We start from the raw sequence: 14655 nt of genomic DNA, 5'->3' as shown, positions 1-14655 counted from the left end.
TAAAGAGGATTTGGGGGCCCCCAGGGGGTGTGGAGGCTATGGACCTCTGCCCGGAAGTCCAGGGGTAAGAGCATCTCTGAGAACACCAGTTATATAAAATCTGATCAGACTCTTGTTTGCGGAAACGGCAATATATCCCTAGCCAACCTAGTATTGAGGGAAAGACAGAGTGTCCTGTATTTTGTGTGAGGAAATTCACCTTGTGACTTGAAATGATTAGATCAAAGCTACTCTGAACGTGGTATATGGATTTAATGAGCTCTGCATTGCCAAGAACCGTGCATGCTTTCCTCTTCTCTACATGAAGCTATTTTGGTGCTGCTATTTTGGGGTTGCTACATTGTAATGCATTGTCGTAATGTGCTGTTGTCACTGCTGTAGCATAGGGCAGGATGTTCATTCTGTTGAGTGCATGTTAATTTAATAATAATAATAATAATAATAATAATAATGATGATGATGATGATGTTGTACGTAGGAACTAATTGTGTTCTGTAATAAGGGGCCATGTTAGCAGCCGGATTCCAGAATCTCAGTTTTAACAATCAGATCCTTAATATTGCAAGGATTTGCCAAACAATTGCCAAGAAATGACTGGAATGTTCATCCCTTGAAGAGGTCTAGCCTTTTATTGAAGTTTTCCCGTTTGTCCCATTCAGATAACGACTTCTGCAAAGCTTCTAATACATTTTTAAAAATACACTGTTGAAATAAATGCTTGTCTCTGGCCATGAAATGTTTGCTGATAATTAATGAAAACAAATTACTTGAGCTTTGACATAGGTTTAGAGTTTAGAAGAACAGGATTCCAGAGAAGGGAAAACTGCCACCTAGAATGCTTTCGTATATGTAGTTTGGTTTGGGGTTTGTAATAAGAGACATGGGAGGAGATAGTAAAGCAGTCAGTGCTTTAAAAGTGGCAATAAATTACCTGGAGAGCTAGTTCAGGGGTTGCATTTCCTGTTCTCCAGACCATGGCTTGGAGATCAGGAATGTGCTACGATTAATGCTAGTGTATACCACTTTTCAACAAAAAAGTTCTCAAAGCAGCTTATACAGCGTGGGGAAGATATCAATGTGTTTTTTTTTAAACTCCCCCCCATGCTTTGTTTTAAGTAAAGTTTGCTGTGACATCCTAATCCCCTGCTAACTGAACAAAAGAGACACCTTTTTCAAGTGGTGATTCTCTTTATTTGGCAGGGGGAGAGCAGCTGGCCTATCCATCCTCAGCACAGCAACCCTCCAGTGGCCTTTGCTGGTAGCTGTCCTGCATTTCCTTTTAAGATTGTGAGCCCTTTGGGGACATGGAGCCATTTTATTTTCGTTCATTCGTTCATTCATTCATTCATTTATAGCTGTATAAACCACTTTGGGAACTTTTGTTGAAAAGTGGTATATAAACATTTGTTGTGTGCATATCCAAATTGGAGCTGTGATTTGAGCTAACCAGGTTTATTAGAAGCCATGATTTTAAGTGAGTTGGCAAACTGTGGGGCTAGTCTCACGATCAGGCAAAATTGGGCTGGGGAGCCTAGCCCAATTTTGCCTGATTGTGTAAACCACCGGGCTCGCAGGCAAGCCCGGTGGCTTACAAGTGGCTAGCCCACTTTAGTTGTCCTCCACGAAGCAAGCGCTCCACAAACCCGGGCCTCCCAATCGTGAGTAGCTGTGGTGCGGCTCTGCGGTGTGGCTACTCGTGAGTAGACCCCCGGAGGGGAGGCGAAAAGCCGCCTCCTGGCTCCGGGGGTCTCCCCAGTATACCCTGCATGCTTGCGCAGGGCATACTGGAGCTTCCGGGGGCCACACAGCCCCCGAGCTCCCCAGCCCCTGCCGGCTCCATCACAGAGCCGGCAATTGTGTGGGTGGCCGATTTGGCCGCCCAGGGCTCCCTCCCTGATCGTGAGTGGGGAGAGCAGGCTTAGCCCACTCTCCCCACTCAGCTCCTGAAACCGGGTCTTACTGATCGTGAGACCCGGCTCATAGGATTCAGGTAACCCTGGTTTGCTCTACCTGTAGTTAGCCCTGATTCACATGTCACTGTAAACATAGAAGAGAGGGGACTCTATGTTTATGTTTGGGGTATGGGATAAGCCCTTGGTAAGCTTATGGTAAAACCATGGTATGAAGATTGGCAGTATGACACACAGGCCCAGCATTGCCTACCCTGACTGAAGCGATTCCTAGAGCTTTCCCCCCACCCCGTCACCCCAGCCCCCAATATTGTTTCCAAACTTTTCCACACTATCAAGCTATTGAAATCTCCAGGATTGCTTCCAGTAGTCATCTAGACTAGAAAACCCAGGTCAGCCCTGGAGGGTTGACAACCTAACTTAAGCTTGTTTGATTTTCAGTGGGCTGACACATACTTAAGTCTGTGCTGCATCGCAGCCAGGGTTTTGTGGGTAATCAGTGTTATCAGTTGTAGCACCAGCCACTGCAACCCATCTATTCACTATGCTGACTCCATGTATTGATGGCTGCTAGCCCAAGGAGGCAATACAGCTATCGTTATGCCGAAACAGCACTACTAGGGCTAATCCTGAACAACAGGAAGTACCTCCTCTTTGAAATGTGCCCTGTTCTGGGCAACTAACTTGCCTTAGAGCAGCAGCCCTGCCCAACAGGAGGAGAGCGGATCTTGTGGTAGCCAGCATGACTTGTCCCCTTTGCTAAGCAGGGTCTGCCCTGGTTACATTTGTTTGGGAGACGACATGTGTGAGCACTGTAAAATATTTCCCTCAGGGGATGGAGCCACTCTGGGAAGAGCAGAATGTTTCAAGTTCTCTCCCTCACTTCTCCAAGATAGGGCTGAGAGAGATTCCTGCCTGCAACCTTGGAGAAGTCGCTGCCAGTCTGTAGACAATACTAAGCTAGAGGGACCAATGGTCTGACTCGGTATATAGCAGCTTCCTGTGTTCCTATAAGCTGCAGAGGCCATATTCGGCCCAAAGGGACTTTTGTACTGGCCTGCAGGTAGCCAACAGCAGCAGAAGCCAAAAAGCTTGGCATTTGTTTGGGGCTGGAACAGTCAGGTGCCCCACTGACTGAGTTTATTTAAAATGAACCCACTCACTGGGTTTATTTTCTGGCCACTAACCTTGATTAAAATTGTGGGCCTCTGGGGTGGTGCTGGTGGGGAGAGACCCACAAGCAACTCGTAATTGCTTTAATTAATGTTTATCTTTATAATTTTAACTGCAATAATCAGTGCACTGAAAATTGACCCTCCCACACTTTATTTATTTATTTACTTACTTACTTACTTATTTATTTAAAACATTCACACCCTGCCCTTCCAGTACATTACTGCTCAGGGTGGCTCACAACATTTATAAAACAGTCACAATATAAAATCAGACTAATAAAATTAACCAAATCAAACAAGCTAAAAATCCAAGCTAAAACCACAATCAAAATTAGCTTTTAAAATTCCAAACTAAAATCCTAAAGCTAAAAACTTAAGAATTATAAAAACTAAAGAACCTACCAATATACACAACAGGTGAAACATTAAAAAGCCTATTTAAAAAGGTGTGTTTTTAGTTGTTCAAATAGATCAAATCATGGTTGTTTGTGACCCACTGGGTCATTGGGCTGTGTACCCCTGCAATAGAGCAATAGCTGCACTTTAATTTTATTTATTTTATTTTACATATGAGTGTAGGGCCCAGGAGGAGCAACAGCAGGAGAGAGGGCATGCATATACAGAGTTGGGAGGGACCTTGGAGATCTTCTATTCCAACCTCCTGCTCAGGACAGGAAACTGCTGTAGCAAATCTCAGCACTAGAAGCTTATCCAGCAGCTGCTTGATTATGACAGAATGTCACAGTACACATGTTCCACATTATGGCTTCTTGAAATATCCAAGTTTTTAAAATATCCAAGTTTTTTAAAAGGTGTGTAAAAAAAGTGATCATTGTCCAAGCAGTAACTGCTCTTGCATGGAATTACCTGTTATATGCAATACACGAGAAACTTACCAACGGTTCACTGGCATTTTAATTATCTTGTGTCACACTAGCAACAAGTGTGATAGACAAAATTCCATAGGGATTTGGATGCTTGCTGCTTTTTAGTTTGGAAGGCCAGATTCAGGTTACCTAGTCGAAGATGCTTTCCTTGCGAGTTAAACATTATCAAAGTTTTCCCGAGTTTATCAGTACAATTGTTGACCGTGTTCCTGAATGATAAGATAATGCTGATTCTTCCACCATTAAAACACTTTCGGTCTTTTTTCATTACTCAGTTTGGGTGCCATTGCAGGAAACTTGACACAGAATTCTGAAAGTACATGAAAAGGGTATGTTTGCTGAGTGTGAGTTTTACTGCTGTGGTTATGAAACATGATAATTCACTGGTTGCTTCACTTCTTCCCTTTTTTATTGTGCGGTAAGAACGGTTGAGAAACCATGGCAGACTTGAGTTATTGGTTATAGTCCCCTGAACTTCTCCTTTCTTCCTCCTACCCTTCTTTTGATGCATGCTGGTGGTTTCCAAGCCATTTAATGATGAAGACGCATCTTTTTATTTATTTTATGCTCTCCCAGCTGGCATCCACTCCTTGGCTTCCATCACAATTTTTAGAAAACAACTATGAAGATTTGGCTTTTTAAATGAATACAGTTTTAATTTTATTTATTACATTTATATCCCGCTCTTCCTCCAAGGAACCCAGAGCGATGTACATGTTTATGTTGGTCCTCACAACAACCCTGTGAGGTAGGTTAGGCTGAGAGAGATGCGACTGGCCCAGAGTCATCCTGTCAGTTTCATAGATGAAGGGGGATTTGAACCTGGGTCTCCCCAGTCCTAGTCCAAAACTCTAATCACTGCACCACATGGGCTCAGTTTTTGGTGGTGCAGCATTGTGTTTTGTGTTTTATATAGGTTTTTAAACTTAAATAGAGACATATTATTTTTATATTTAATATTTGTCCTTTTAAATTTGTATTTTAATTAATTGTGCATTGTTTTAATTATATTGTAAAACGCTTTGGAATTATTTCAATAAAAAGTGGTATAGAAAGTGTACAATAAAATAAATAACTAATTTTATTTATTAAAATATTTGTATCCTGGTCCTACAGTACAATACTGTTTATGGTGACTCAGAAGGACAATAAAAAGTATAAAATGAATACAATTCCAATTAAAAATAAGACCCAATTAAAACCAGATATACACAAGTTTAAAATCTGCTAGATGACAGTCAACAAATGGAATCAAAAAAGCCTCTCGATGTCTTCAGGTGTTTCTTAAAAACCCTGAGAGGGGGAGCATATTGAAGCTTTTCTGAGGGTCATTCCAGGCCACAGCTGAAAAAGTCCTATTCTTGTCCCCACTAGCTGAACATTGGTTAATTGAGGAGTGCTGGTTTTGTGGTAGCGAGCATGAATTGTCCCCTTGACTAAGCACAGTCTGCCTTGGTTTGCATTTGGATGAGAGATTAAGTGTGTGTACTGTATAAGATGTTCCTTTTTAGGGGATGGGGCTACAGCTCAGTGGAAGAGCATCTGCATGCTTGCGTGCAGATTCACTTTCTGGCATCTCTGGTTCACTCTCTGGCATCTCTGGGTAGGGCTAGGAGAAACTCATGCCTGTAATTTGTCTGTACCAAGTATCTTTGGCTATGTCTTTATTCTGCATCAGACCCTTGGTCCATCGAGCTCCACTTCATGTGCAAAACGTTTTGATGTTGCAACATTTCAACTCAAAATGGGCCCCATAGGGGTCCCCCATCATGTCCTACCACCCAGCCCACTTTGGTTTCCCTAGGAGCTACTCAGGCGGAACAATGGGGTGTTTCGAGTTCCCCCACTATTCCCTATGGTCGAAACACTTGAAACATTTTGAGTTTGTTTCCTTGAAACAACCAGGGTTGACTGCTGTTCAGAAAAAACATTTCTCCCATCTCTACATTTTGTTCCAAGCTTGAAAGAAAACGCAAGATCTGTTTCGTGCACATCCCTAAGTTTTACCTACACTGACTGGCAACATTTCTCCAGGATTTCAGATAGGAGTCTTTCCCAGCTATACATGGAGATGCCAGGACTTGAACCTGCATGCAAAGCAGATGCTCTACCTTTGTGCAATGGTCCCTCCAAATATATTATATTTCACGTTTTTAGACAGGTAGATAGATAATGAATGATGTGTCAAAAGCAAGCTGCATTGGGATCTGTTGCAGCCCTGCTCAATTTAACCTGCCTACCCTTGTAGGAAAACTCTACTGAGCCCTCTCCTTCCAGTAGGAACACCGTTCACATTTCATGGACTATAGCCCATCTTGAAATATCAGCTCTCTTTCCCCCTGGCTTTTCTTTCCTCTTGGACCCTCTTGCCTTCTCTACAAATAGTTGCCATATGACATTGTTTCCATATGGTTTTTCAACCCCTGAAATATATTTTGTGGGTCAGGATTTGCAATCTTAAGTAGAGCTGTTCGGGTGGGGTGTGGAGAGAATCCAAGTTCTGTGCTGAGTAAATCCAGTTAGGCAAACTTGCTTTCAGACATAAATGTTTCCTGTGCACATGTTTTCTCTTGCTGTCAAGGAGTCATTTGTTGGGTGGCAGCAAATGCTGTGGGGGTAATTTAGGCCTAGTAGAGTTATTGGTGCTTAAGGGAAAGATACTTGAGTAACTTGGGGGTCCTTTTGGAGATCGCAACTTCTGTCATCCCTGGCCTTTTCCCACTGTAGCCTGGGCTGATGGAAGTTGTTACCCAAAACCAAGTTACTCAAGACTGGTGAGGTTGAGAAACTGAGAAAATTCTTTGATGCTTCTCCTTAGGAAGTTCCCTGACATGCTTTTCAATTTCGTTTTCTCCTTGGAGGAACCCCAATGTCCTCTAAACTCCTCCACAAGAAAGACGTGCAGGAAAGACTTTAGCTGTTCAGAATATAAACCCTTGTGCTCAGAATATGTGTTCAGAATATAAACATATATATAATATGTACATATACACATATATAATATGTGTTCAGAATATAAACCCTCAGAACCCTTGTGCTCCCAGAATAAAAGTTGGAAGATACTGGTTATAATCCAACACAGAGCATTACTGATTTCAACAGGTTTTAAGTCTACTGTCTGACCGTAACGTAGGAAGCTGCCTTATGCTGAGTCAGACCCTTGGTCTGTTGGAAATTCTCTGTGGTGAGAGAATCCCTTTCTCAGTATAGCAGAGTGCACAGAGGCACAACACAGTGGTAGTTTAGTTAGGCATGCGTGTATGCTAAGAGTAAAGTAACTTGGAGCCAATTCATAGTTTCAAATCAATATAAAAGGCATTTATTAAGGAACTCCATTCTAGATAGGAAAGTGAGGAGTTAGGATCTCTAATCTATCTATCTAGCTGGATGCAGATGGATTCTGCATCCTCTCTGCACATATGGTGCAGGGAGAGAGGCTTGCCATCTTGCAAGGTAGGCGGGCAGGTAGGAAGAGAGAGAGAGGAAGGAGGAAGTTGAATCCCTAAGAGTAGCAATCTACATTTCAAAGGGATAGCATCAGAGCAGTGGAGAAGTGATGACAAATGTCTTGACCCTCTACCCCTCTGACTTACTAGTCTGTCCTCCACTGTCTGAGGCAAAGAGACAGTGCAAAGTCCTTTAACTTCCAACATGGTCCACCTAGCTCAGCATTGTCTACACTATCTGGCAGCAGCTCTTCAAGGTTTCAGGCAGGAGTCTTTCTCAGCCTGAACCTGAATCTTCTTGCATGCAGAGCAGATGCTCTACCACTGAGCTACAAGCCCATCCCAACATGCATACTTTTAGTTCTGTTGAGGGAGAACTGACTGTGCTTTTTAACTTTAACATGTTAAAACCTTTGGATAATCAAATGCGATATTCTGTCTTCTGTGGAACTTGAGGCAGTGTACTTAGGCGCCCTTTTTTGGACCTTGTTCAATGTAGAAAGGTGAAATATGGGTAGGGAGGGTAGGCAGGTATTGCTGAAGCAGGCTCCCCTTCTGTCCTTTGCACACTGGTTTCAGTGTCTGAAGGAAGCTTAAAGTGTGTGCATAAGCATCTTGCATCCAGGGCAATTCTATGTTGCTGAGGGCCCTGGGGCAAAGCTGGGCTTCCTGTTGCTTCCAGCCCCACTCAGTATGATTCTCTTGCCCATCCCCTGAAGCTTGCCTGAATGGGGATGGGTGGTGGGACGTAGTGGATGATGGGCAGCTCCTTCCATCCTTCCCATCATGAATTGGGCAGGTGTGTGTGTGTGTCAGGGATGTAGTGGTGACAACAACCCCACTTTCCCTCATCTGAGGAAGCTACCATCTCCCCCCTTCCTCATTTGCTAAAGAGTAGGGTGGAAGGGGAGGAAGTAGCCACCAATCATTGGGGTGGTGACTCCTTCTCCCCTTCAGTCAATGGGCCTTCCTCTCAGTCACAGAGCAGGGAACTAGGAGGAAGTTTTAATGCCTAGAGCAGGGATTCTCAACATTGGGTCACCAGATGTTATTGGACTTCAACTCCCATAATCCCCAGCCTCAGTGGCCTTTGGTTAGGGATTATGGGAGTTGAAGTCCAATAACATCTGGGGACCTAACGTTGAGAATCCCTGGCCTAGAGGAAGGATGGGATGAGGCAGCCTCCTCCATCTCTCATGCTGCCGTTGCCTTCTCTCATCTGCTCCCCATCTATGAATGGGAATGCCCCTTGGAGGTTGCCTTCTCCTGACGTCTCTGACCCCCCCTCCCCCCACCCCCCATATGCTCTGGGGCTTTGAGAGTTGGTTGTGACCTCTCCGTCATGATTTGGCCAACCCCTCACACTGGGCCTGCTTCACATGTGATTTGGAGCCCTGAGGAGGGCTTGTATGAAGTATGCTTGTAGGGTTCTTTCATTTGTTGAATGTGTGTAGTTGGGTGTGTGTGTGTGTGTGTGTGTGTGAAATTGGCCTTCCCCACACATGTATTTTCTACCATGATAGTCTCCCATTCAGGCACTGACTGGACCTACACCTTCTTAGCTTCAGCAAGCCTGCTGCATTGTATCCCTGCAGACCATACTTTTGCTAGAACGGTACTAGGTAAGATCTTGTTCCACATTTACCTGAAAAGAAGATGACGCTGAATGTAAGACCACCCCCTTGAAAACAGAGGTTAAATACAGCTTATACCTATTTCCCAAATGGAACAGGACTCTGAATTTAAGATGACCTCCCAATTTCTGTCATCAAAGAACTTGGAAAAAACCTAGTCGTGGATTCAGGTAAATACAGTACTAGAATGAAGATGTGCTTGGCTTACCTGAAGTGACGTCATTGCCACATCTGGGAGGGGGGGATGTTCATCTTCATATTATGATGGTGATTTTCTGGTTTGTCTCAGACTATATTCATTTAGCATATGACCACAGTGATTCAGCAAGCAGGAGGAAGGGCATATGGGGCCATGCTGACTGTATTGGCTGCATTTCTGTATGGACTATTTTTAATTCTCGATCAGCTGGTTCTGGCACTAGTTGAAACATTCCTCAGAGCCTGGCATGGCTCAGCTGTTGCTCTGCTGCCTGTCCTGCCCCGTGCAAACAAGTTAGCGGATTAGGTCTTTCTTTACAATTCTGTAACTCCAGGCCACACAATGGGTTTGGAAGCTAACTTGAGGCATTATTTTATGCGATATTTATCACTGTTAAGTTCTACCTTTCTTCCTTTTGTGACACTAAAGGTGGAGTATTTTTTTTTAACAGATGGAGGACTTTTCCTTCAAATTTCCACGCGCATGCTCAATAAAGTGCATGTAGAGTCGTAACTGGGTGTCTATACCTAGTAGTTCTTATGGTCTCTCAACCCACCATTGCAAGTTGGGATCTCTCCCCTGCCCCACCCACTGAAGTTGTTTTTTAAAAAAAATTCAATTTAATTGTACTGTTTCACTCTTCTCTTGAAGTCTCTAACCATCCACCCCATTCCACACTATTTTGCTGAGACTTCCATGGAGCTTGGACTGGAAGAAGATGGAGGTCTGGAGAGGAGAGCTGCTCTTGTGGTAGCAAGCATGACTTGTCTCCTCAGCTAAGCAGGGCCTGCCCTGGTTGCATATGAAAGGGAGACTAGAAGTGTGAGCACTGCAAGATATTCCCCTCAGGGGATGGAGCCGCTCTGGGAAGAGCAGAAGGTTTCAAGTCCCCTCCCTGGCTTCTCCAAGATAGGGCTGAGAGAGATTCCTGCCTGCAACCTTAGAGAAGCCACTGCCAGTCTGGGTAGACAATCCTGAGCTAGGGGGACCAATGGTCCGACTCAGTATATGGCAGCTTCCTATGTTTCTCAGCCATATTTGAATATGGTTTGCGCTGCAATGTCTCTCTGTTTGAACTTCATTGCTGATCTCTTAATAAATCACTTCCCGAAATCCTGCTGAATTGTTCCCCTTTTCTCCAGCCCAATCCTTTTAATCAACAATTATTACGATATCTTGAAGTGCACACTTAGTTAGTAGGGTCTGTGGGGATGCAGTGGCAGCCCTCGTGCTACTCCGCCAGTCCTCTTGTGCTTGCATTCTTGTGCAGGAGCCCCAATACTTCCAGGCGCTGCCCACTTTCCTGAAGCACTCTGTAGGAGCGGAAACACATGGCTGAGGGTCCGTGATATGTTTCGACTCTTACAGAGTGCTTCTGGATCATGGGCAACACTTGGAAGCATTAACACTCTTGCCCAACAGTGCGACTGCAAGAAGACTGGGGCAATCCTGCGAGGGCTTCCGCTGTGTGACCAGAGACCGTACTAACACACTTCATTAATCTGGATGTCTGGCTCCTGTGCACACTCTCCTGTGAGTAAGTCCCATTGAACTTTGTGGATTTTACTTCTCGAGTAAGCATGCATCTCTTCTGCTGTTGAGACATTTTTTGTCCTTGACTACTACTAATATATCTACTACTATGAATATTTATATACTGCTCTTCAACCAAAGTTCTCAAAGTATTTTACGTAGAAAAATAAAGTAAAACATAAATAAGATGGTCCCCTGTCCTCAAAGGGCTCACAATCTGAAAAGAAATTTAAGGCAGATACCAGCAACAGCCGCTGAAGGGATGCTGGGGCTGGGTTGGGCCAGTTGCTCTCCCCCGATAAATATAAGAGAACCACTACTTTAAAAGGTGTCCCTTTGCTCAGTTAACATTATTATTATTATTATTATTTCTTGTTTGCACAGTCAGACAGGTGTTATTGACTGGTTTGTTTTATCCAGACATAGAGTCCTTCCCAAGGACCTGGGATGGCTGAATTTTATTATCAGTATTGTTGTTATTATTATAGATATCATTGCAAAATATAGGCTGTTCCCTTAATTTTGCAATGATATCTATAATAACATTATTATTATTACTATTATATTGCTGCTCTCTCAATTACTTGGGAGGGGGAGGATGAGTAATATTGTGAAGAAAATTAATTTTGTCAGTCACAGTTTTGTGTTTGAGTGGATACATTAATTCTGTACAGCTCTTCCTAAGTTTAGCATAGATGCGATTTCAGTATACTGGCAGGGCAGGGTGTCCTGTATTTCTAAAATGTGGAGGCTTTAAGGAGTCATACTCTGTTGACAAGGTTGTTTGCTATTCAAGCTACAAATGAGGTATGGAGATGCAGGAGATTTTCCAAGCTGAAGTTGACTATTGCATTGGAACAGTGTGTGATTTGAGTGACGACAATGATTAACCTTGACTTGCAGTCCCTATTAGATTTCAGTCACTGGGCTTGTATGTACAGTATTGTGACTGACAGCATTGTGTGTAACTCCTAACACAAATTATATATGACTTGAGGGGAGGCAGGGAGCAAATCCTTTAGCTTCCATTTCTGCCATACTTCTACTTTCGTTATATTCTGCGTGACCAAGAAACAGAATTCGCTTTAGGCAAGATGCACAGGAACATACTGCTTAGCAGAGACGTGGGTTTTTTTTGAACATTTGGAAATTGAAAAGTTTCTGGAAAAACAAAAAAACACCCATGCAAATTTCCCCTAATTTGCATAAAATCTTCATTAATTTTTCTAAGGAAAAAAATAGTTTTCTGATGCCCTAAATAGTTAGTGATCTGACATGGCATGTTGTTTGACCTATTTGTAGCTTTGAAAAAACCACAAAACTCCGCCATATTAATTTTTCTTGACCATATTGCAAAGGTTTTTCAACTAGCCAAGTAGAAATTTTTGAACAGGACAAATTTCCATGGAAAATAAAGTATAAGGGGGGAAAATCCACCCCACCTCTCTGCTACTTAGAGTATTTTTTGTGGGATAAGTAAAGGAAAGGGGGCTCCTCTGTTGGCCTATGCAGGAGAGCAATGTTTTTTGAATGCCTTTCCCCACATGGTGTTAAGGCTAATGTTGGATGCACAGCATATAAGACATTGAAACAATATCTAGTTAAATTCCGACTATATGATGATAAATGTGAGAGTAAGGATTGTTCAATCTATGAGAAGGATGTGTAAGCTGAAGGAGATGGAGATTCCTGCCCGCAACCTTGGAGAAGCCACTGCCAATGTGTAGACAATACTGAGCTAGATGGACCCCAATGGTCTGATGTGGTATAAGGCAGCTTCCTATGTTCCTAATGTGTGGAATGAACAGCATTTTATATTGGGGATACAGGAAGGCCATTAATGAAACGTTAGAAAGAACATTCAGCAGATAATATGCACCACAATAAAAATTGAACTAAACTGTGAACAATGCACATGAGGGGAAAGACATCAAGGAGAAGCAACACAAACAAAAATGTCAATACTGGCACAGTTGAAGGGAATTTAATGAGACTTGAAATTAAAGAAGCAATGTTTATAGAGCAGCTGCAACCCAGTGTTAGTGTAAAGGAAGAGGTGAAAGAAGCCATAAGATATTGGTCACCAAAAGAGCTAAAAGGTTTGCACATTTTCTTCTCTCCCCCCACCCCATTTATTTCTACTTTTGGTTTGGCTACTGTATTTAAAGCTCGGAGTGTTAGCAGCTGGCATGCCGAAAAGAGCACGGATGATGGTCTTATACAGCAAAACGTTTGCTTTGCTTACATGTTTATTTAACATTCTGTTTTTACACATTCAAGAGGTCGTATTGTAACTTTTGTGAAATGAAATAACATACAAAGACATAAGAAAAGCCCTGCTGGTTCAGGCTCAAGGCCCATCTCGTCCAGCATCCTGCTTCACACAGTGGCCTACCAAATGTTCCTGAGAAGTGAGAGGAGAGGATAGCTGGTCTTGTGGTAGCAAGCTTGACCTGTTTCCTTAGCTAAGCAGGGTCCGCCCTGGTTGCATATGAATGGGAGACTAGAAGTGTGAGCACTGTAAGATATCCCCCTCAAGGGGTAGAGCCGCTCTGGGAAGAGCAAAAAGTTCCAAGTTCCTTCCCTGCCAGCATCTCCAAGATAGGGCTGAGAGAGATTCCTGCCTGCAACCTTGGAGAAGCCGCTGCCAATCTGTGTGGACAATACTGAGCTAGATAGACCAATGGTCTGACTCAGTATATGGCAGCTTCCTATGTTCCTAAGCCCACAGGCAGCGGGGGAGGGCTTGCCCTCTCTTGCTGTTGCTCCCCTGCAACTGGTATTTAGAGGCATCTTGTCTCTGAGGCTGGAGGTGGCCAATAGCCCTCAGACTAGTAGCCACTGATAGACCTGTCCTCCATGAATTTATCTAAACCCCTCTTAAAGCCATCCAGGCTGTTGGCTGTCACCACATCTTTTGGCAGAGAATTCCATAGGTTGAAAGTCACATGGTTTTGTGCTATAAATTGTAGAATTCATCATTGGATGAATTTAGACTTGCTCCCCATTTTTCTTATGCTGCATTTTTATACATATTTATGTATAATTGTATTGAGACTTTGTTTTAAAATGACTTAATCCAAGGATGATTTTAGGAACATAGGAAGCTGCCATATACTGAGTCAGACCATAGGTCCATCTAGCTCAGTATTGTCTTCACAGACTGGCAGCGGCTTTCTCCAAGGTTGCAGGCAGGAATCTCTCTTAGCCCTATCTTGGAGAAGCCAGGGAGGGAACTTGAAACCTTCTGCTTTTCCCAGAGTGGCTCCATCTCCTCAGGGGAATATCTTATGGTGCTCACACATCAAGTCTCCCATTCATATGCAACCAGGGTGGATCCTGCTTAGCTAAGGGGACAAGTCATGCTTGCTGCTACAAGACCAGCTCTCCTATTGGTTGCAGACAACACTAAAGTTAAAGTTAAATCTTAAGGTACTGGGCTGAGATTTGACACCCAGCCCTGTGGTTCAGTGGTTTTTGTACTGGCTTTCACATCTACACCTTTACAGCACAGGAACTAATACAGTACATCTCACTATGGACTATATATGGTCCATACATCTCACTAGCTCATCTGATGATCGCTGGTTTTAGATGACCGCACAGGGCAATCATGGGAGATGTCAGTGTTCCCTGCCTCTCAAGTCCTGCTTTTTAAAGGTCTGCCTATCCTAGCTATTTCCACCACCCTGCACCAAGCCTGTTTTATGGTGGATTGATGACACTTGCCCTAGCTAGCCATAAAGCAGATAGCAGGCAGGGGTTATAGCTTTATGGCTTGGAAAGGAGCAGGAGGTAGAATTGCAGCGCCCAGGTTGGCAGGATATTGTGTTGGATGTGTATGTGGTTGTGAGTGAAGAACTTACATAAA

The 14655-nt window shown here is 43.4% G+C and overlaps 1 protein-coding gene across 3 annotated transcripts in view; it reads left to right on the top strand.

The window, feature by feature from the left end:
* OXCT1 (3-oxoacid CoA-transferase 1) overlaps positions 1-14655 on the top strand; it is a 99120-nt gene that overhangs the window by 17998 nt on the left and 66467 nt on the right. The gene's annotated exons all lie outside the window — the stretch shown is intronic.

The sequence above is a fragment of the Hemicordylus capensis genome, chromosome 2 (genome assembly GCF_027244095.1).
Source record: "Hemicordylus capensis ecotype Gifberg chromosome 2, rHemCap1.1.pri, whole genome shotgun sequence".
Classification (NCBI taxonomy): Eukaryota; Metazoa; Chordata; class Lepidosauria; order Squamata; family Cordylidae; genus Hemicordylus; species Hemicordylus capensis.
Note: the sequence above shows the minus strand (reverse complement) of the source record. Positions and strands in the feature narration are given on the sequence as shown.